Genomic DNA, 20,568 nt, shown 5'->3' with positions numbered 1-20,568 from the left:
TGGAGCTGCTGCCATGATGTTGCCAGAGCTGCTGCTTCTCCCTCAGCTTCCTAAAGTGATAAGCCTCATGTGGACCTTCTGAACATGGGAGTCATGCTGTCCACCACCCCTGAAGCTTTTAAACCTTCAGGCCATTTCCAGAGCATGTTTTTCAGAGGGACAGAGATCCTAGAGAGTGAAGTCCCCTCAAATGCTGTGAGCTGAATGACTAGATGGAGGAGGACCCTGTTATTTTCTTCACAGAAGCGCAGCAGCTAGAGCTTAGCCCCTTGGTAGACCACAGAGAATACACACATACGCTTGCACAGATGCATGCACACAGAAACAGAGCCACGCTGGGGTGCACTCTGGGCAGATTTCACCTTTCTGGATGCCAGAGAGGGCAGTTGTGAGACACAGAGGCACAGGAATGATGGCTGACAGAGGCTCAAAGACAGCTCTAAGTCATTTCCAAAATAAGGACAGGCACAACCAGGTGAAAACAGGTCAGGACTGAGGGAGACAACAAGGAGATGCGTCAATTCCTGACTCTCCTTGAGGTGCCTCCGCAGGTGGGCGACTGAGTGAGTGCCTGGAAGCCTCTGCTCTTCAGGAGCATGGGAAGTTGCAGCAACACCAGCGAGACAGGCCCTGGAGTATTAGCACTAATAGCCATCTCAACCAAATTAATTCAAATTGCGTTCAGCCGACCATTAAAGCGTTGTTGGTGGCAGCGCTTCCCCATCCGCTCACATTTTCGTGAAGTAATTAAAGCCATTAGAATGTAAACCAGCTTTTTTGGCTTAGGAAGGAAAGAAAGCAGGAAGGAAAAAGGGAAGCTGAATAACAGCTTAGCTAATTCAGCTAATATTCCCATTATTTCCATATATACTAATTAGTTCCCATTCTCCAGCCATTTCCATACCGACGCATAGGCTTGGGTCCTCTGCAGAGGTGCCTAGACCTCCGGGCAGGGGCACCCCCTGACCCCAGCTCAGCATCCATCTCAGGGAGCATGCAGGCAGCCAGGTTTTCATCCCACCAACCCTCACGCCTCAGGGGTTTGCATCTCTGGATGCGAGTCACAAACGTGTGGGAGGAGGGGACAGAGCAAACGGGTTTTGTGTTCAAGGGAAAGAAACACACACACACCCCAAACACCTAAACAAATGGAGATAAGCAGGAGATTCAAGGTAACCGCACTGTCCTGGGAAGTAATTTAATGACTGAGAAACTCTCCTCGTGATATTCAGCTACAATGTGAGTCTCCTTGAGTTATGGAGCTACTGGTGCAAGGTCTCTATTTATTGGGCAGCCAAAGGGAAATTGCACTGCCCATGACAGATGGCCAAAGCCAGTACCTAGGGCTTAATTCTTCACCTGGCACTGGCATGACAGAGGGCAGGCAAAGCTTGGGACCAGCAGGACTTGAGGTGAGGATGGCTTTGTGACAAATCCAGTAGTTAGAGAGAAATGGACTGGAAAGTGGAGAGGTGAGAGAAGGGGATGCCCAGCAAGGTGCAGAGGGTTGCTGGGGGAAGGCAAAAATGTCTTGGCATTGCCAGGGAGGAGGAAATCCTGCTGGACCCAAGGCCGAATGACCGCTGTATCTAAGCCAGTCTCCACTGGTGCCACTGTGGCCAGGCCAGCACCAGGTACCCTGTGATCATCCCGGGGAGTGGCTGGGAACTACTGCCTGCATGTGCATCCAAGGCAGATGCTGTCTGCGGGGCTGGGTCTGCCTAGGGACACTTTCCCAGGCTATCTTGGTTAAACAGGGACAGTAAGGCTCTCCCAACTGGTTGCAGCAACAACTGGCCTGCTGCTCATAGAGCTTCTTTCCCTTCTCTCCACCCACCTAATCCTCACCATCACTGCTGAACTGCCCCTGTGAGATGGCAGGTTTCTCGGGTCACACTAAGGACCGGGGCAGCACAAGCCGTATCTCTGTCCACACCGAGCCTTCACACTGTAGTGAAGCCTGAAGAGAAGAGCTGGCCCCATGTGTGCTTTGCACATACTTCAGCCATGCAGAAAGCACAGGGATGGATGAAGAGGGCACGATACAGCTGTGCAAATACCTGGTGAGAATTTCCTTGTGGAGGTGCTCTCCCCACCTCTGACTCTCTGCAGTCTGTTCCTCATAAGCCTGCTTCTGTTCCATGTAGGCAATGTGGGAGTGTAGGTTATCTAACATTTATTTTCAAGGCAGGGCACAGCAGAGGAGTTCAAGGGCATCTAAGGGGCACGTTGTGTCTGCGAATAACAACAATAACTCCCTCTTTGTGAGGGCTCTGAAGGATATCAAAGGGCAAGTAATTTTGGACATAGCAGCTCTCCTGAGCTCAGCCCATGGTTTACTGGACCATCTCTCACTTTGGTTGAGTGATCTCAACCCTTTGGAGCTCAAAGCCTGGCAGCATCGTGCAGCCTGCAGGACCCGGAATGACATACCCAGTTGTGATCTCTCACATCAGCAGGTTGGAACATCAGACTGAGAGCTCAACTTTCTGAAGGAATCAGTCTATCTGAAGGATGGATCCTTTACACAGCTCCAGAATGCTATTTTGTCAGCACACTTGGACAACAAAGAAAAAATCTGTTCAGGAATCCAAGGAGCAAATTTACCTCTAGGGTTACTGAGGTAGTAGGAACTAGTGCGAATCAGAGGGTTTTCCCCAAGAAGAATTGATTCCAGGGGGAGAGAGGGGTGGCTGTAGGGCTGTCTGCAAACTGGGGTCCTTGCCAGCAGCTTCTCTTGCATACAGGGCACAGAGATCTGGGAGTAAGAAGCACTGAGAAGCAGTGGGAGAAGGAAGGAGCTGCATTGAACTGGCAGATCTTTGTTGGGGCTCCACTCAATTCTGCCCAAATTCTCCAGTGCAATCTCACTGCTGCTCTCCCCAAGTGCTCCTCTGAGAGCGAGGAGGATGGCACAATGCATCAATCACCCCAGGCATTCATCCCACCTGGGCCTCTCAGCGCCGTGTGGGGAGCAGCACTTTTAATCAGACAACATTAAAAATAAAGCGAGATTCACTTTTCCATTGGCATCAGCAAAAAAGGAAGAAGAAGAAGATGCCAATTGAGCCCAAGGGGCTAAATAGTGTCTTTCACTCAGTTTTCTATGGCTCCAAAAACCATGAGAGAAAATTGAAATCTGTCTCCTTTTCTTCCTTTTTTTTTTTTTTTTTTTTTTTTTTTTTTTTTTTTTTTTTTTTTTTTTTTTTTAAATAATTCCTGGTATGCAAGGTCTTGTGCCGGGGCTGGCATTGTGGGTGATGAATCCTGAGTCAGGCGGCGGGGAGGTTTGTGTCCTATCAGCGTGTGCTTGCCGTGGTTTGGGATAATGTGCCTGCCGGCTTGTCAGGTGCTGATGGGGAGCAGGAGAGGGGGGGCTGAATGCATTTTTGATTGCTATAATTGCCACAGATTGGATGCTTGAGAGGAGCTAATTAACAAGGAGGCTATGGGCGGATTATACTTGCAGAACAGAATCCCATGCAGATCCTTTCCCTTTGTGCCACATGTATGAGATCATTGGTAGGTGATTATGGCTGTGAATACGGTGCTAATTTACTTTGCACGTCTGATGAAAATCCTGTACATAATAAACCACGGAGGCAACTTAAAGTGACCCAGTTCAGAGGGGAAGGACAGCCTTGCTGCTAAGGCACTGAACCCAGAGCTAAGCTTCTGAGGCCTCCCATCTTCCCCGAGAAACCATAGCTGAGTGACAGCTCTTCCCCTGCCTCAGTTTCCCTTCCTACCAAAGGGAGGAAGCAAGTTCATAGCTACAGATGTTTGCAAGGCACTGTGCACCCTGTCAGGGAAGATGCTGTAAAGAAAAGAACAGGAATATCATCCCGCCGCGGGAGCAGATCAGACAGAGAAGCAAAAATAGCAGCAAGAAAGCTGCGCGCTTGGAAAAAATATACATCTTTGTGAGCAATCTTGCTCTCCAAAGGAGTGTGAGCAGCAGCCTCAGCTGCTCCTGCAGCCTCACAATTAGGGAGAACTGACAGGCAGGATTAGCTTTCCCACCCCGGTCCTCCTGCTCCAACGTTGTCTCCCCAATATATCTCCTACATTCTCCCAGGCTTAACACTTGTCTCTGGGGCCCTGAGCAGGAGAGGAGAAAAGGTTTCGCCACAAATGTAGCCCTTAACCTGCTGGAGATGCTTGGGCTGGGGTTTAAGCCAGGCTCTGATTTCAGGGAAAGGCTACACTTGTTCTTCTCTCTGGCTGCTGGGCATTCCCGGTGACCGAAAATGAGGAGCTGCCCTATAGCTGCTGTGTCAACATCCCTCTGGAACATCACTGGCCAGGCAGCGAAAAGAGTGACTGGTTGTCACTCTTTTCATGGCAGAGCATCCCTCCTCCCTCCATCCCTGGGGGTTTTAGGAATAGGTTAGTCTATGCAATGTCTTGATTCAGAGAGCTGGAGAAGGGTTTGCTCAGGGTCCTTTCGCTGGGAGTCAGGCTGGGCAAGTCTGGGGGGCTTTGGCTTTCCCAAGCACAGCAGAAGTTTCTCAACAGAAACGCTTTGCTGGGAGTCAGGCAGCTTGATTGAGTACCAGTAGACTCCTTTAGAAAGTTGCAGTATTCCTCACAAATAAATCATACCACTCCACTCAAAAATGGAAGTGACATTTACAGGTTTGGTCAGACCTTTCCTAGTACTGGGTAATTTTCACTCAAAATTTAGTGCAATTTTCAATGGAATTTGTTGTGTGTGTGACGTTGGAGGTTTTTTCATTAAAGTCAGCATTTTCAGGGGAAAGGAAACAAACCCATTTTCCAAGGTTTTTTTCTTTAACTCAAGTCAGCATTTTGGACTCCAAATTATATACAGGGAGTTGATCTGTGGAAAGAAAAGGTCTATTTTTACCACAGTCATTTTTTTATTAAGGTTACTGTTTTAATAATAATGGCTCCCTGTTGATACCAAAATGAAAACATCACTGGAGGATCTCCTAATAAGAATATGCTGTTCCATAATATTTCCTCAGTTTTATTTCATTTTTGTGCTTATTTAATATGCTCTGTGTGATGATTCCTAGAAAACAAAGCTCCACAGCCAGCCTTGTCCTGCAATCAAGAACTACTCACCCAGACTTTAAATTTAAATTAATTAAGCCCAAAACCAGAAAGAGGTCTGTCTGCAGGTTTAAAAACAAGACTCATTTCAACAACAGGAAAGGATTTTCTTCTAGAACAAGCAAGAGGAGTAAAAATGGATTTCCACTTCTGTCATGACCGAATTCAAGGAGAACAGCCCATGAATGAGACAGGATTGTTCTGCTGAGGGAAGAGGTTGCTGCCAATTAGCAATCTGGGCTGCTGGAGACCAGGGAGATAAAGTGGAGAGGAAATATATCATTTACTGAGAGGCAGGATTGACTGCCTGCAAATGCTTTTAGACAAGATAACGATTGAACCTGGCCTCTGTGCAGCTCTCCTCTCTTCCTACAGGGCTGAAGGCAGAGCATCTGTGGACTGTCTCTCACTGCAGAAAGGAAGAGTAGCCTAAGACAGAGAAAGGAAAACAGAGTCAGGTTAAATCCTGGTTTTGGAAAGAACCAGGACTTAAACTTTGAATAAAATCCACACAATTGATGGTGTCAAGGCTCGATGTGCTGTGGAGGAACACACCTGCCCATCACCAGGTACCTGGATCCTTCATGAAGGGAGGATGACTGTATCCAGCACCCTGACCCAAACCAATCCTGGCTCATTGCAACAGAAACCATGCATGACACTTTGGTCCAAGTCCCAGTTTTGATGCCCACCGTCTTCCGACAGTGTCCCACCACCAGGTTTTGCTTTGGAACTTTTTAAACAATGTCCACATCACGGTGAAGTTTCTCTTTTTGAACAAACCCTCCATTCTTTCCTTCCTCTCCTCGGCAAAATGTTGTTCATCCCTCCAGATCCAATTCCGGAAATCTCCCCTTGGAAATTTGGAGAGTGGACAGGGTGGACGGCAGGGATGAAACTCAAAAATGTAGAGTCACCTCCAAAGACAACATGATGGTAAGCTCAGCAAAGACAAGGGTGGTGGGAGGAGAGGAGGAGGACACATAAGGGGATGTCATAAGGGGGCTGGCCTTTTTTAATCATTCACATTGAAACACTGGCATGAGTTGCCCTAATTTCTAAGCAAAATATGTATCTCTGGTGCTGAGGAGAGACGGGCTGTCACAGATGTGGAACGAGCCGAGTAGAGATACCCGGTGGTGCACATTGCTAAAGGGGCTGCATTAGCATATTGGCATTTGGGCTGGCTCCTTATCTCACACTGAGTTCTGAATTAAAGTAATTGCAGGTACTCTCCTTCTCCTGGAGCAGTTTGTTGGTTTATTGTTAGGATTGGGTTTTTGTCCTGTTGAGATCTGCCTTCCCCCGCTGAGCAGCCAGAGAGGCGAAGTCCTGCCCTGGGGAGAGGAGGGGGCGGCCATGAAGGCACAGCCTTGTCTCCCGAAGGCACCCGGGAGGAAGGAGCTGCGGGACTGGCTGATAAGGGATGGGAGGGGAGCAGAAGAAAGACCCGATGACGGACCTGACCCAGACAATGAAGCACTATCCAGGCATACAGGCTGGCAGCTGTTGGAGTGCACAGCCCAGATAACAAAGTGCTGCGAGCATGCACAGACTGCGACCACCTCCTGTGTGATGTCAGGGTGCTGCTGTCTCCTCCATCACTTCCCGGTATCCCCATTCCCAGCCATGGCTTCTGCGGGATGCCAAAATGCCACTCCAGCTCTGGGTCCCTCTCTCCAGCCCCCCTGTGATGTGCAGGCAGCATTCCTCCCTTCTGAGATTCCTCCCCATGCCAGCTCTGGGATTCTTCTTCAACAAAGGGCTCTCATCCCTCTCATCTTTAAAAAAAGAAGAGTCCCGTTAAATACTATAAAGCATTTATTGGCCAGTGAGTAAAATGAACAGGGTTTTTATGACTGCAATGATCATTAATGAAACTTTAGGGTCCCTGCTGGGACTGTGGAAAAAGAATAAATGACCTCTTGCTAGTCATTGTCTCTCTGGTTTCTAGGACTCTGCACCAGAAATGATCCAACTTCATTCAGGGAAAATCAGATTTAAAACAGATTAAAGTAAAAGCACCTCATGCCCCTGTCCTGATTTAACTGTGATGAAAAACAGACCATGAAGTAACTTTATAAAAGGAGGAAGCTCATTTAAATATTCCCTCCCAATAGAAAGAGATTTAAGAATTAAATGAATGAGGAGATTTTCCTTTTAATGAGATTAGCCTTCTATAATTGCTCATTATGGACCACTCAAGATTTGGAAGAAAATAGTTATACAACAAACCTGGAAAACACAGCATTAGAAACCAGCAAACCTTGCCCCTTCACCATCAGCTCCAAAAACTGAAATTCAAACTAGTTTCTAGCTAAAAATCACTCATCTAAAGTGGCTGCAACTCCTCCAGATCCTCCCTGCAATTACACAGCTTTGTAAAGAAAGTGAAACAGAGCCTTGAGATTTGCAAACCTTAAGACATTTGCTAAAAATTCTCCCCTTTCCCCATGGAAGCACAGATTTTATTTTTGAATGTCAGCTGTCTGGCAAGGCCATGTGATTTCATTTCATCTCTCCAAATTTCAGTCCTACCAAAAATAAAGACTGGACAGAGCCAGCCCTTCAGAGTTGGAAAGATTGGCTCACTTCAGAAGCATCATGGTGGGGTCAGACTAGAAGTTTCATGTCTGAGCTTGAAGCGTTTGGCTCCAAAGTCCCCAGCTTTGGGCTGTATAACAATACCACAGTAAGGACGTGCATACACACACGTATTGTTTCTGATCTCTCTGACTGCGATTTATATTTAGTGTTAGGCTCTTTTGGACGAGCTGGAACTAATTTTCAGAGCAGACTTTTCTTGCAAGGTGGGATTGAGCAGTTGCTTTCCCCATTCCAGCAGCAAATGAGATCAATAGCATCCTTTGTTAGCAAGCCTTTCTCCAAGAGCTGCGTATTCACAACGATCATCTTGCTCCTTTCCGTTATCTCTTCACCTGCAGTGGTTGCTATGAGCCGGGGTTCGGCAGCCAGCAGTACCATATGCAGGCATTGCTCAGCCCTGTGCTGCGGGAGAGGTCTTGCACCTTTCACGTTGGGATCCCTAAATCCCTTTCCCAGCCATTCTCTTGGGATACACAAAAGCTACTAAACGCAGGAAGAGACTCCGCCCCCTGAAATTTGGCTGCCTTGGAACTGAGCATGTAGTATGTGTGAGCTCTCCTGTCTTCCCTGCAGTCAGAGGGAAGAGACGCTTTTCCAGAGGATGCTCTGCTCCGCTCCAGGAAGGGGTTTTAAGGCAAGCAGGATGATGGGTGTGCCACTCATCCCATCTTTCTCCCATCATCTCCTGCAGGACCAGCTCAGACCAGACGCCTTGCTGTCAGGAGTTCAAGTCAAGATTGCTGGATCCCGGTCAGGATTCGCTGGGTTTTGATAACAAATAGCCCAATGCAACCATGCTGAATACTGGAAAGCCCCACTGGTTGTGATACAAGAAGGTCAGGCTGGGTGACCACAGTTGTGCCACCAGCCAGCTGGTCCTCGTGGCAAATGGCCAAAGTATCTCACTAGGGCTATTGGCCGTTCGGCACAAGGCAGTGGTCAACACGTTAACAGCTGCTTACCCAGCTGCTAGAACTGCTCAGCCCTTTTCTGTCAAACCATTTGGCTTTGAAGAGAATTTTTTCTTCCAGTTTTATTTTGTTATCAGAAGTCAAGTCCGTTTCTACAGCTTTGATTTACTTTGATTTATATTTCCTTTCCGTGTTCACAAAGGCAAACAGACACTGTTTTCCAAGCATCTCTGTTACCCACTGGCTGCATTGCTCTGTATATCTTTGCTGGTACCAGAACCGGGCAGAAAGTCAAAAGTGCCATTAATGAATCCAACATTACCCCAACCCACTCACCATCTGAGGTGGTATGCTCCCCCCAGAGCTCACCAGGGCTTGGGAGATGCTCTTAATTGTGCATCAGGTAAGAGAAATTCAGCTTAACTGTTTTTGGCCTCAAATGCATACAAATAGGCTTTATGTTAATATTTGCAAACAGCTTCCCAGAGGAGAAAGATACCTCCCAAGCTTCTCATCTTCTGTGGTTCTGCAGGTGATGGAGGGGGACAGATGAAGCTATCAACACAACCCAGGGATGGAGGCACAGGCAGATTCAAATATTCAGCTTAATTCCCCCAGCTGCTAGGGAAGCCAACAGCCCTATGAGGTCCTGGCACACCAGAGTACCCAGAGAGAACCCTGTGAGGGGTCTCCAGAGTGCAGCTGGGCAACAATTTTTTCCTAAATTGAGGGAGTTTGCTGAAAACCAGGCTTTCAGGAAAGCTGGAGCTATTTGAGAATTCAGGTCAAATGCAGTAAGGAATCTTGGTGGAGACAAAAGGAGGGCTTTCTGAGAGAGAATGTCAAAACATTTTCTCCCTTTATTCTTTTCCTCCTGTTGCAAAGTATTTTTTTTTCTTCAAAAATTGCCCTAATTTTCTGGAGACACTAGAAAAAAAAACCCCATAGACAAACAAACCCACCTACAGAGGACTGATGGAAGACGGGGAAACCACATTTTCCTCTCTTTGTTTTCACTTGAGGAGCACAGGGAGCTCAGGAAGAGGGGGCTGCTCTCATAAAGAGGAAAAAACATTCCTTTTTAGCTCACTCAAATCATCCTCCACAGCCAGACATTGACTTTACTGCTCTGTTAGTGAGCCAGCTCCTTTCCTGAGTAGATAGGATGCAGTAGCTGGGACAACGTCTTATCAAAGGCCCCTGTTGCTAGGACTCTGGGGTATCTGAACAGGCAAAGTTTGGAGGCTCCAATTCATCAGGTTTTCAGGATAAAAGGAGGAATTGCCAAGTTCGCTGCTGGGGGAGGTGGTGCCCTACTCCTCACCATCCCCACTGAGCCGGCTGCTTGGGGAGCAATACCTCCGCTGTCCCTGACCCCATGACAGAGCGAGGGATAGGCTTTCATTCCTCCATTGCTGTCACCTTGGCACCATCTACCCATGCTAGACACTTGGAAATTAAAATAATAAACAAAGGAAGCAACTCTGCTTGCAGAGTACCATAATGTACCATAATACTCTGAAACACAGGCAGCCACTGTCTCACGCTGAGCAGAAAGAACGTGTTTGAAAAATGTGTCTTCCTCTGACAGCAGTTATTTCAACATTATCTTTCCTTTTTTATTTCAAATAAGGCATTTACTTGCTCATAATCTCCTCATGGAGTAAAGCAGAGGGTGGTGGGGAAAGGCAGAACAATTACACTTTTTAACACAGTCAAGGTTGGTGGGATTTAAATCATGGGAAAACAAACAGATTTTAACTGCATGGCTGAAGTCACTTTCATGTTGTGGGTATTTATGGCAATCATCACTTACAACAGGAGGAGATGAAATGATGCTGAGAGCCTGAGTGCCAGCTGGGGAGCTGGGGCTGACTCTGCCCGTGTCATCTGTAAAACAAGGATCAGGGCAGGGGGAGGTGCATGTCCACGCATATCCCTGGTGTGCCCGTGGGTTGTTGTACTTGGTCCATGTATTTGGTGGCTATCTCAGAAAGACTTTTGCTGGGCTGCCAGGGAGTTCCCCCTTTAGCAACCACTCCAGGAGTCAGGTGAGCACACAGCATCCCTTGATGCATCTGTCAGGCTGGCTTGGGTCAAGACCCAGCTTACCCTGCAATGTAGATTCACCTAAGTGAACCTGCTTCTGGAAGGAGGCAACCTGGGCAACTTCCCATGCAGTTTGGATGGAGTGGGTGTGGCTGGGACCAGGGACAGAGCAGCTTCTAAATCCTGACTGCTGGCATTTTAATTCCCTGAGCATCTCCTCTCATCCAGCTGAGCAGGGTCCTAATGGGTCAGTTCCCCAGCAAAGCCATCTCACCTTCTCTCCGGGAAAATAAACCCCACACAGTTAGAACCACTGACTTGTTTCAAAGGATAAAATTCACTTAGAAATCTCCCTTTTCCAATTCCCAACCAAACATGCCCATGTTAATAAAGTGAAGTGCTCTCATGCAGAACTGCTCCGGCAAGGGAAAGGGTTTTAATGCACTGAGCGGGAGGGAAAATCGATTTGCAAGAAAAGAGTTCTGGCTGGGTCCCCTGGGCCTGGGCAGGGGCATGGTTTAGAGACCTGTTTTAATCAAATTGCTCTTAAAAAGCAGAAAGGGAAAAAAGCTCTCTGAAAAGTCTGACCCTTGGGCACCTCAAAGATGAGGGCACAAACTGTTTGATACACTGACTCAGAGGAAATAGAAGGGAATGGAAACAGACTGAGTCTCACTTTGGAGGTGAAAATTAAAGGAGGGAAGAGAACAGACAGATCATCTGCTGGCTGGTGAAGTTGGATTCAAACCCATCTCAAGGGATGATGTCTCCAAACGGGACCTGTAAGTCATCCCCCCGTTGCAGCAGCTTTCACCTGGGCCTCATCATTCCCTTAGCCAGCTCCCTGCTGCGATCATAATCTCTGCTTAGGTTTATTTGTGTTAGAGGCTCTGTAAGGAAGGTTGAACATGAGAACTAACTGCACCTGAGGAACTCGACAAAATAATTAGCAACAACATCAGTGAAAATAAATTAGATATGCACCAAACAAATGGGAAATCTCCATTCCCCTCCTCTGCCCTCTTGATAACACTCTGCAATGGAGTTGTTGGAGACAAAGGTTGATGTAAAACTGTCTGTCACAATGTGAATATTGAAATTCCAGAGGCATCGAGCACATCTGCACAGATGGGAAAATTATAGGTACTGTGCTTGGGTGGTATGACAAGTGAATTTTTTGTGCCCCGAAAAACAACTCAATTGTGGGAGGAATATGTCAGTTGCAATTTGGTAACTTAATGAAATAAATCAACCAGATGGAAAGAAGAGATGAGGATGAGACCACGCAGTCTCATGGGAACACAAAGGCCACATGAAGCCAGCTGCCAGGAAGCCAAGATCTTGTCTGGAAGACTTCAGAGACACTGTTGGGGTGATGACAACAGATTCCCCAAGTGAGAAAGAGTCTTTGAACTTTCTACAGCCTCTGGGGATGAGGTTTCAGCAACACATGGCCACTGAACTACAAAAAGGCAACTTCTTGCTCATCTGAGCACCAGTCTTGGGGGACTCAGGATGGAGACCTGCTCCTCCTGACCTGTTGGGATGCTGCTGTGTCTCCTAAAGGGGCAAAACCTAAAAACACATGAGGCTGATATCTGTAGATATCTGTAGAGCAGAGAGTGGCAGCAGGAAGGGTCAGAGCCACACAGAAAGGCTGGGAGAAACGGCATGGTTTAACCTTGCAAAGATGAGGAGACACTGCTGGCACTCACCTAAATGCAAACAGACTGAGTAAACCTAAGGTAGAAGAGTTGGAGCAAGGCTTGGCAAACCCTGTGCTGCTTCACTTGTCATGTAAAGGACGCAGAAAATCTATGGCAAGTAAACAAGGAGCATATTTCCACATCAGAAGCTCAACACAGTACATCCTTTGGTCAAGATACATAAACGCTGCCTGCCTATAATAATATCCAAAGGCCCACAGCACCCAGCTCTCAGAAAGGAGATTTTACAGCAGGAAATTGATTTCTAGAGGCTCCCTCATTAATTTTCATGGCACCCACAGTGTGGTTTTAGAACAAGCAGAATTATTAATGTTCAAAGTTACCCGAGCACTGTCGGGAACACAAGGCCCTCTGAGAGTCAGAGCAGGGCTGCCAAATTGGGGAAGAAAAAGCCAGAACTGAGTGGGTGCATCCTTCAGGGCTCAGCTGGGTTTGTCCTCAGAGACAGGCAGAAGGAGAAAAGCAGAAATCTTGGAGAAAAGGTCCTCTGCCCCCTCAATAGCTTTGCTGTTCGGAAGGAAAAAAATAGCACAGACATTTAGCTTTTAAAAGGGGAGAAAATTGTCTAATTGCACTAGTTCAGGGCAGCCCTGCTTCTGAGCCACTCCGGGCTTCCAGGGTGCAGGGCAGCGGGCAATTAGGAAGGACTAAATATTCACAAGAGGTAGCGCTCACCACTGGCTGGCAACACTGCTCTTGCCCTTGAATCACATCTGAGCTTTGATGACATCTCAGCTCATTAATGAGAAAAACAGCCCAAGTCTCCCAGATTGAAGTATTAGTTCCGGTCAGACAAAATCCAGTATCCCAACCTGCCGTGAATTATCTCCAAGAGCGAGGATAGGAGCCCAACAGCTGCAAAGGCATCGCTGTCTATCTCTCCTCCATCTGTCTTTGCACAATCAGCCTCACTTCTGAGCATCTCAGTGCTTTTGGGCTATCCCCCACCCACAGCCTCCTCCTGCCTGCCCCCACCTATCCCCATCACCAGCCGCTTCTTTGCATCTCCAAACACAAGACCCAGCCACGAAGAGCTGGAGGATTTTGCTGTGCCAGGGGATACTCACTGGCTGGCACTGCATCGCCTGTGCTCTCGCCCCATTGGAGCAGGAGAAAATAAGTACCATTTGTTAACACGCCAATCGTTCTTTACACTGGCTGATTAAAAAATAATTACCCGCAGCCATTATTGAGCACTCTTGCAAATGAGCTGTGGGAAGCTGTGACCGTACACTTAGCACACAGTGTGTCTTTCTTGTTTCAATATTATTTTAATTAAGTATCTGGGTAAAAGGACTTTCTAATGTAACTTTCTTTTCATAAGCAGAGAGCAGGGCTCCATGCTTGGCTGAGCGGTGCTGGACTGGTATAACCCAGCACTGCTCCGGGCTGCTTCCAGCATGGCACAGCAGGACCCATGGCTTATTCAAATTCAAGAGGACCAATCTTAGGCAGACCCATGAGGGGAAGAGAACTCAACGGCACCCGAGCAAGGCTGCTGCAGCTGATACCGGGACTGCCCTCAGACCAACCAGCTGGGGCAACCTGGTTTGGGCTGTGATGTGGACACAGTGGACATAGCAGCCAAGGACATCCCTTGTGGTTGGGGGACTTTGGGATGGTTCTGCAGACACAGGGGATCAGCGCTGCCAAGGCAGACTGGCCTTCCTGGCTGGGCAAAAGGAGCAGACCTTGATCAGAAGAGCTCTGGGAGAGCTTCATCCTGCTGCAGGACCACAACCCCCCAGCACAGTTTCACTTGCTATGGACTTTCTTCTGTCCTTTCCACAAGACATTTTGCAAAAGAAAAATCAGAAGAGGTGGAGGAAAACCCACATGTGCTGGTTGCCCTTCCACTTCCTGCAGCTGCCTTTGTGCATGACTCAAAAAAGCCGATTCAGGCAATCCCACCTCCCTCTTATTTATGTGTTTCCCCCCTTTCTGCATCCCAGCTGGGGCTGTATTTAGCAGAGCAACACGGTCACTGTCCTTTATTTTGGGTGGTGTTTGCCCTTTCACATGTGTTTACATTCTCTCACATTGTGTTTAAGCTGCAACATTGGTTTCAATTATCTCTTTTTTGCAAGCAAATTTTCAAGAGATGAACACATTTCAGATCCTCAGCCAGTCTGAAACTAGCATTGCACTGGAAAAATCACATAGATTCAAGCAGCACAGAACAGCCCCAGAGGTTCCTCTTGATCTCCTAACTCTCTCTTATCAGTCAAAGTTCCCTCTCCAATTATTTCTATCAGGTTAAAAAGAAGCCCCTGAGCAGGTGGACCCTGAAGTCCCTTTCAGATCTGGCAACAGCGAATTGCAGCCAGGCAAGCCTGATGCTCAGCCCTGGGCTGGGTCCCTGGTGCAGCCTGTTTTGGGGGTTGCAAAACCCAGGGAGGAATAAGATTATTGAACCCAAGAGGAAAAATTTTCACAATGAGAACAATCAGCCCTTGGAATATTCTCTCCAGGGAAGTGGTACATTCCCCAACACTGGACACTTTTAAGACTCAGCTGCACAGAGCGCTGGGCCATCTTGTCTAGATCATGCTTTTGCCAAGAAAAGTTGGACCAGATGATCCTTGAGATCCTTTCCAACCCAATATTCTGTGACTCTATGAAGATGTCAAGAAAAGTGCAACCATAATGGGCCATCAGTGTATGAAGCTCTTGCGGCAGGGTGGATGACTGATCTCTGATCGTTTCTTTAGCAGAGTCAGAAGTGGTTGTGCTCCACTCCTGGATCAATGCAGAAATGACATGGCTTTTTGATCAAATGGACACTTATGTTTCCCCAGACAATTCCTCTTTGTGAGTTGAGAAATGTATTAAATCTAAGACGCTCCAGAAACTTGAAACCACAAGCTTCAGACTTCGAATAGACTAAAATAAATAAAAATCAGAGAGGTTTTCCCTTGCTTCAACAAAAACATACGTTCTCGCTAGACTTTTTTTTTTGACAGAAAAAAATAACACACTTCCCAAACAGCTCTAGTTACTGCAGACAACTTCGTTTCCCGTCTCAGACAGTACCGTGGCAGGAATGTGGAAGCAGAATTGATTAGACCAGATTAGGTTAGATAGGGAGCCTGGTGTTGAAAAGCTGCTGCTGCTGTCTCTGCACCCATTTGGGACCATTAACAACCTCCTTCTCTCTCTGATCGAAGCACCTGCACCACCTATCTCAATTTCTTCCTGCAGCCTCAGATTTAAAGCACATTTTGCCCTTGTGTGTGCTTCCCTTGCTGGAGGTGGAGCTCCAGAAAAAGAGGAAGGGGTTGCTGTATACATAGTTTGTAACACGCTTTGGGATCCCTTGGGCTAAAGCTGCTGGATCAGTGCACTTTACTAACACAAGGATGTTGATGATGATCCTATACTCTCCTGAAAGCCAGTTTAGCAATTTCCAAAGTCTCAGGGGGGTTGTTTGGGGGTTTGGGGTTTTTTTTTTTTAATGCAATAACACTTTCTTGTAGCTTCCCCCATGTAATTGCTCTTTCTTGTGTAGCTTCACACTAGGTCACCCAGATAACCTGAAAAGAGCCATTTGCCAGCCCCTCCTGTTTTTGACATAAAACTGTAAGAATTTGCCACAGCATTAAGCTGGCTGAGAGGGGAGCACGGTTGCGGATGCAGAACAGTTGGCTGTGACAACTGTGAGAAGACTGAAGTCTCCTTGGTTTTGCCTTTTTTTTTCTTTCCTCAGATAATTTCATGGTCCATTAGTTTCCTGTACCTGCTCCCTGCAAACACAGACACACACACATTGCCGAGGTGTATGAGCTTCCTTCTCACTCACACAGGCACCAGGCAGACTATGCATGTAGCTGTCACGCTTGCTCCAGGAGCACAGGGAAAGCGGCTCACCCATGTTCAGGGCAGTGCAGGGCAGGATCCCCAGCGATGCTGGTGTCCACCACAGTTGGTACTGCTAAATGCAGGCGTGCAAGTGCTGAGCTCAACCAGTGGGTGAGGACTGGCCCAGACTGCCAATGATCCAGCACAGTGTGGTTTGCATGACACGCATCTGTGCAGAAAATATTGCAGAGAGAGCACAGCAAGAGGGGGCAGAGGGGGGGTTCCCACCAGCCAGCACCATGCTTGCAGCAGGAGCTGAAGCATCTCATCAAACTCCCCAGCCAGAGCAACCTCTGGGCTACCCCAGCTCACAGCAGCTCAAAGGGTCATGGTGCCCACAGCAACCTGCCCTGGCACAGAGAGCAGCTGAAGCCAAAGACGCCGTCTGTTCCTTATTCTTAATCATCTGCAGGAAAAAAAAATAAGAATCTGTGCATGAGGATTTTGCAGCTGCATTACACCGGTCAGTTCTGCAACCTGCAGAAACACAGAGCCACTTCCCAACAGCAAAGCCTGTGCCCAGAAGCTGCAACCCTGAATTTGCAGGGAGAGGTTGTTCTGTCTCTCGCGGAGAGGCTGGATGCAGCGGGACCGGCAGCTCCCCTGGACAGGCATGGTGTGGGTGGAGGGGACTGATAAGACTGAGGTCTCTCCAAAATGACAGCTTTCACTTGGAGTTCACTTTCTCTGTCTGACTATTGAACTTCGGAGAAAAAAAAAAAAGGAGCCAGAGCAGAATGTGAAAGGAAAAAACCAACAACCCCCAACAAAAACCCAACAAAACAAAGGGAGAGCACGGAGATTTGGTGAATCTAAAACACAAAAAAATGTTATTCACGTGGATTATCGATTAAGTTTTCCTCACCAGCCCATATGTAGATACTTATCCCTCAAATGAGTAAGAGGCTCTGTAATGCCGGAGGGAAGAAGGGAAAAGATTATTGAAAACATGAGGGTCAGAGAAGCATCCGGCTGCAACAGATGCATTGAGAAGATAAACGAAGACACTTTTGTCAACACCTCGGTCGTGCCAAAGACCAAGTGTGACAGAAGGCGGCGATTTTCAAGCATGAGAAGCAATGCTTGGGCTTTGATAACAATGCAATAGAGATTATGGAGCAGATCCTTACCTGGCCTAATTCAGTGCCAGGGCCATGATCACAGGGCAGCTACACCAGTTTACATCACCTGACGATACTGCTCGCTCTGGACAAAGCAGCCCATTAGCATAAGGGCAGAAGCAGAGATTTATGACAACCTCTGTAGGGCAGAGAGAAAAGGAAACAGCAGCAACGAGTGGGATCAAAGGAGAAACGGGAGAACTCTGACCCATGAGCATCATCAAACTTGCCAGACCTCCTGGGTATTAGCCCATTCCCAGTGCTGTCTTGCCTGCTGCTACATGGTGAAGCACACGGGTCCTTGCCTGCAAACAGGTCCTGCTGGGACCAGCTAGGACACCACAGAATGCTGCCAGATTCAATGAGACTAGATGTGGCCCATGAGTCAAACCTAGTGTCTCATGAGGATCATGCAAGTTAAGCAGAGCTGGGATTCCCCCACACCCCGAGAAGAAAGAAGTGGGCAGGAAGGTTTGGTGCCAAGCATTTGGTGCTTCTCCCTCTCTACTCTGGTGAGATCCCACCTAAATACTCTGTTCAGGTCTGTGGCTCTCACCATAAGAAAGACATGCACTTTCTCAGTTGGGTCCAGAGGAGAATGATCCCTTCTTCACCTCAGTCTTTAACAGCAAGACCAGTTGCTCTCTGAATGCCCAGCCCCTTGAGCTGGACGATAGGGAAGGGGAACAGAATGAAGCCCCCGTAATCCTAGAGGAAATGTTCAGTGATCTATTGTACCACTTAGACACACACAAGTCTATGGGGCCGGATGGGATTAATCCAAGGGTACTGAGGGAGCTGGTGGAAGTCCTCACCAAGTCACTTTTCATCATTTATCAGCAGTCCTGGCTGACTAGGAAGACAACAGTTGTTTGGAGATTAGCAAATGTGATGCCCATTTACAAGGAGGGCCAGAAGGAGGATCCAGAGAACTACAGGCCTGTCAGTCTGACCTTGGCGCCAGGGGATGTTATGGAGCAGATCATCTTGAGTGCCATCACACAGCACAGAACAACCAGATGATCAGGTCCGGTCAGTATGGGTTTATGAAAGGCAGGTCCTGCTTGACTAACCTGGTCTCCTTCTATGACAAGATGACCTGCTTAGTGGATGAGAGAAGGGCTGTAAATGTTGTCTACCTGGACTTTAGTAAAGCTTTTGACACTGCTTCCCACAGCATCCTCCTGGAGAAACTGGCTGGTCATGGCTGGGATGGGGGTACAGTTTGCCCGTGGCTGGATAGCCAGGCCCAGAGAGTGGTGGTGAATGGAGTTCAATCCAGTTGGTGGTTGGTCACAAGTGGTATTCCCCAGGGCTCAGTTCTCTTTAAGAGGGGCCAGTTCCCTTTAACACCATTATCAATGATCGGGATGAGGGGATTGAGTGCACCCTCAGCAAGTTTGCAGACAACACCAAGTTAGGTGAGAACGTCGATCTGCTTGAAGTCAGGAGGCTCTGCAGAGGGATCTAGACAGGCTGGATCGAGGTGCAGAGGCCAAGTGTATGAGGTTCAATAAGGCCAAGTGCCGGGTCCTACACTTGGGTCACCCTGCAGTGGTACAGGCTGGGGGAGGAGTGGCTGGAAAAGGCCCAGAGGGAAATGACCTGTAGGTGTATCCGATTGAATACGTGCCAGCAGCATGCCCAGGTGGCCAAGAAGGCCAATAGCACCCTGGCTTGTAACAGCAATAGTGTGGGCAGCACAAGCAGGTGAGTGATTGTTCTCCTATACTCAGTGTTGATTAGGCCACACCTTGAATGCTGTGTCCAGTTTTAGACATACCTCACTTCAAGAAGGACATTGAGGTGCTGGAGCGTGTCCAAAGAAGGACAAGGAAGCTGATGAAGGGTCAAGAGCACAAGTCCTGTGAGGAGCAGCTGAGGGAAGCGGGATTGTTTAGTCTGGAGAAAAAAATGCTCAGGGGAGACCTTCCCACTCTCTAGAACTACCTGAAAGGAGGTTGGAGTGAGGTGGGGGTCAGTCTTTTCTCCCAAGTAACAAGTGACAGGACAACAGGGAATGGTCTCAAGCTGTGCCAGGGGAGGTTTACTTTGGATATTAGGAAAAACTTTACAGAAAGGGATGTTTAGCACTGGAACAGGCTGCCCAGGGAAGTGGCTGAGTCACCACGCTTAAAGATATGTAAAAGGCATATAGATGTGGTGCTTAGAGACGTGACTTAGCAGTAACCGGGCAGGGTTGTTCTTGGTGATCTTAAAGGTCTCTTCCAACCAAAATGATTCTGTGATTCTGTGATCACTGCAGGAGGGTTGGAACTAGGTGATCTTTAAGGTCCCCTCCAACCCAAACCATACTATGATTCTATGATATCAGCCCAGAAGCACTTGAGCCATGTGAAGGCTGTGAGGGACCATCAGAATAATCTGTTCTGGCATCCAGCATCCCCATGGGATCAGTTGTTGTATCCTGCCTGTAATTCATGGCTTCATTGCCATGAGTTTCTCCCAGGACAGCAGGACTGTCTCAACCCGCTCAGCGCAGCTCAGGTCTTACCTTTCTGCATCTACATCTGTACCTCTGCTGCCGTGTGGGGAACTGTACAGGCAGGATTTCCATTGGTTAGGACATTGGAGCTGTGTGCTGTCCGTAAAAGTCCAGCAAGGAGTTAAGAAGAGGCCAAGCTCCACCCAGCACAGGGGGCTCAGCAAACATCAGCACGGGCATCAGGCTTGCAGAGGGGTGTGAGTGCAGGATCAAGGGTATATTTGCACCAGGAGACACCACAGTTCCCCAAGAGAAGCTCTACTGCTTCAGATCGGTTGCCAGCCATCAGGTCTGCCCAGTGGTACCCAGAACCTTGAGTCCCTCCAAACTCCAGCAACAAGTGTGTGGATTTTGCAGTGATTCCCCACGCACACAGGGTTTGCTCCTGTCCCCTTGCGCAGCAGCAACCGGAGCCAGGTGCTAGGCTCTGCCTGCATTACCATCCCCGCAGCCCTGAGCTGCAGAGCTGGCTTGCCATCAGCCAGGCCAGCCGTTTCCAAGCAGCTCTTCGTGCCTCAGTTTCTCTGTCTTTGAGCAGGACCACAAGCTACATCTCTCAGGGCCCAGCTTTGCCGTGACACCTGCTCAAACCACCCACAGAAGAAAGGAAGAAAATACTTCAAGTCTTTTCGTACCGCCTTCTCTTGTGCTCGGAAGGCAGGCGGCGAAGCGGCTGCTGGCCCCCAGGAGGAGCGACGGCTCAGGCGCTG

Source organism: Buceros rhinoceros, unplaced genomic scaffold (genome assembly GCF_000710305.1).
Source record: "Buceros rhinoceros silvestris isolate BGI_N320 unplaced genomic scaffold, ASM71030v1 scaffold2312, whole genome shotgun sequence".
NCBI classification, from domain to species: Eukaryota; Metazoa; Chordata; class Aves; order Bucerotiformes; family Bucerotidae; genus Buceros; species Buceros rhinoceros.
This window is presented reverse-complemented; position numbering follows the sequence as displayed.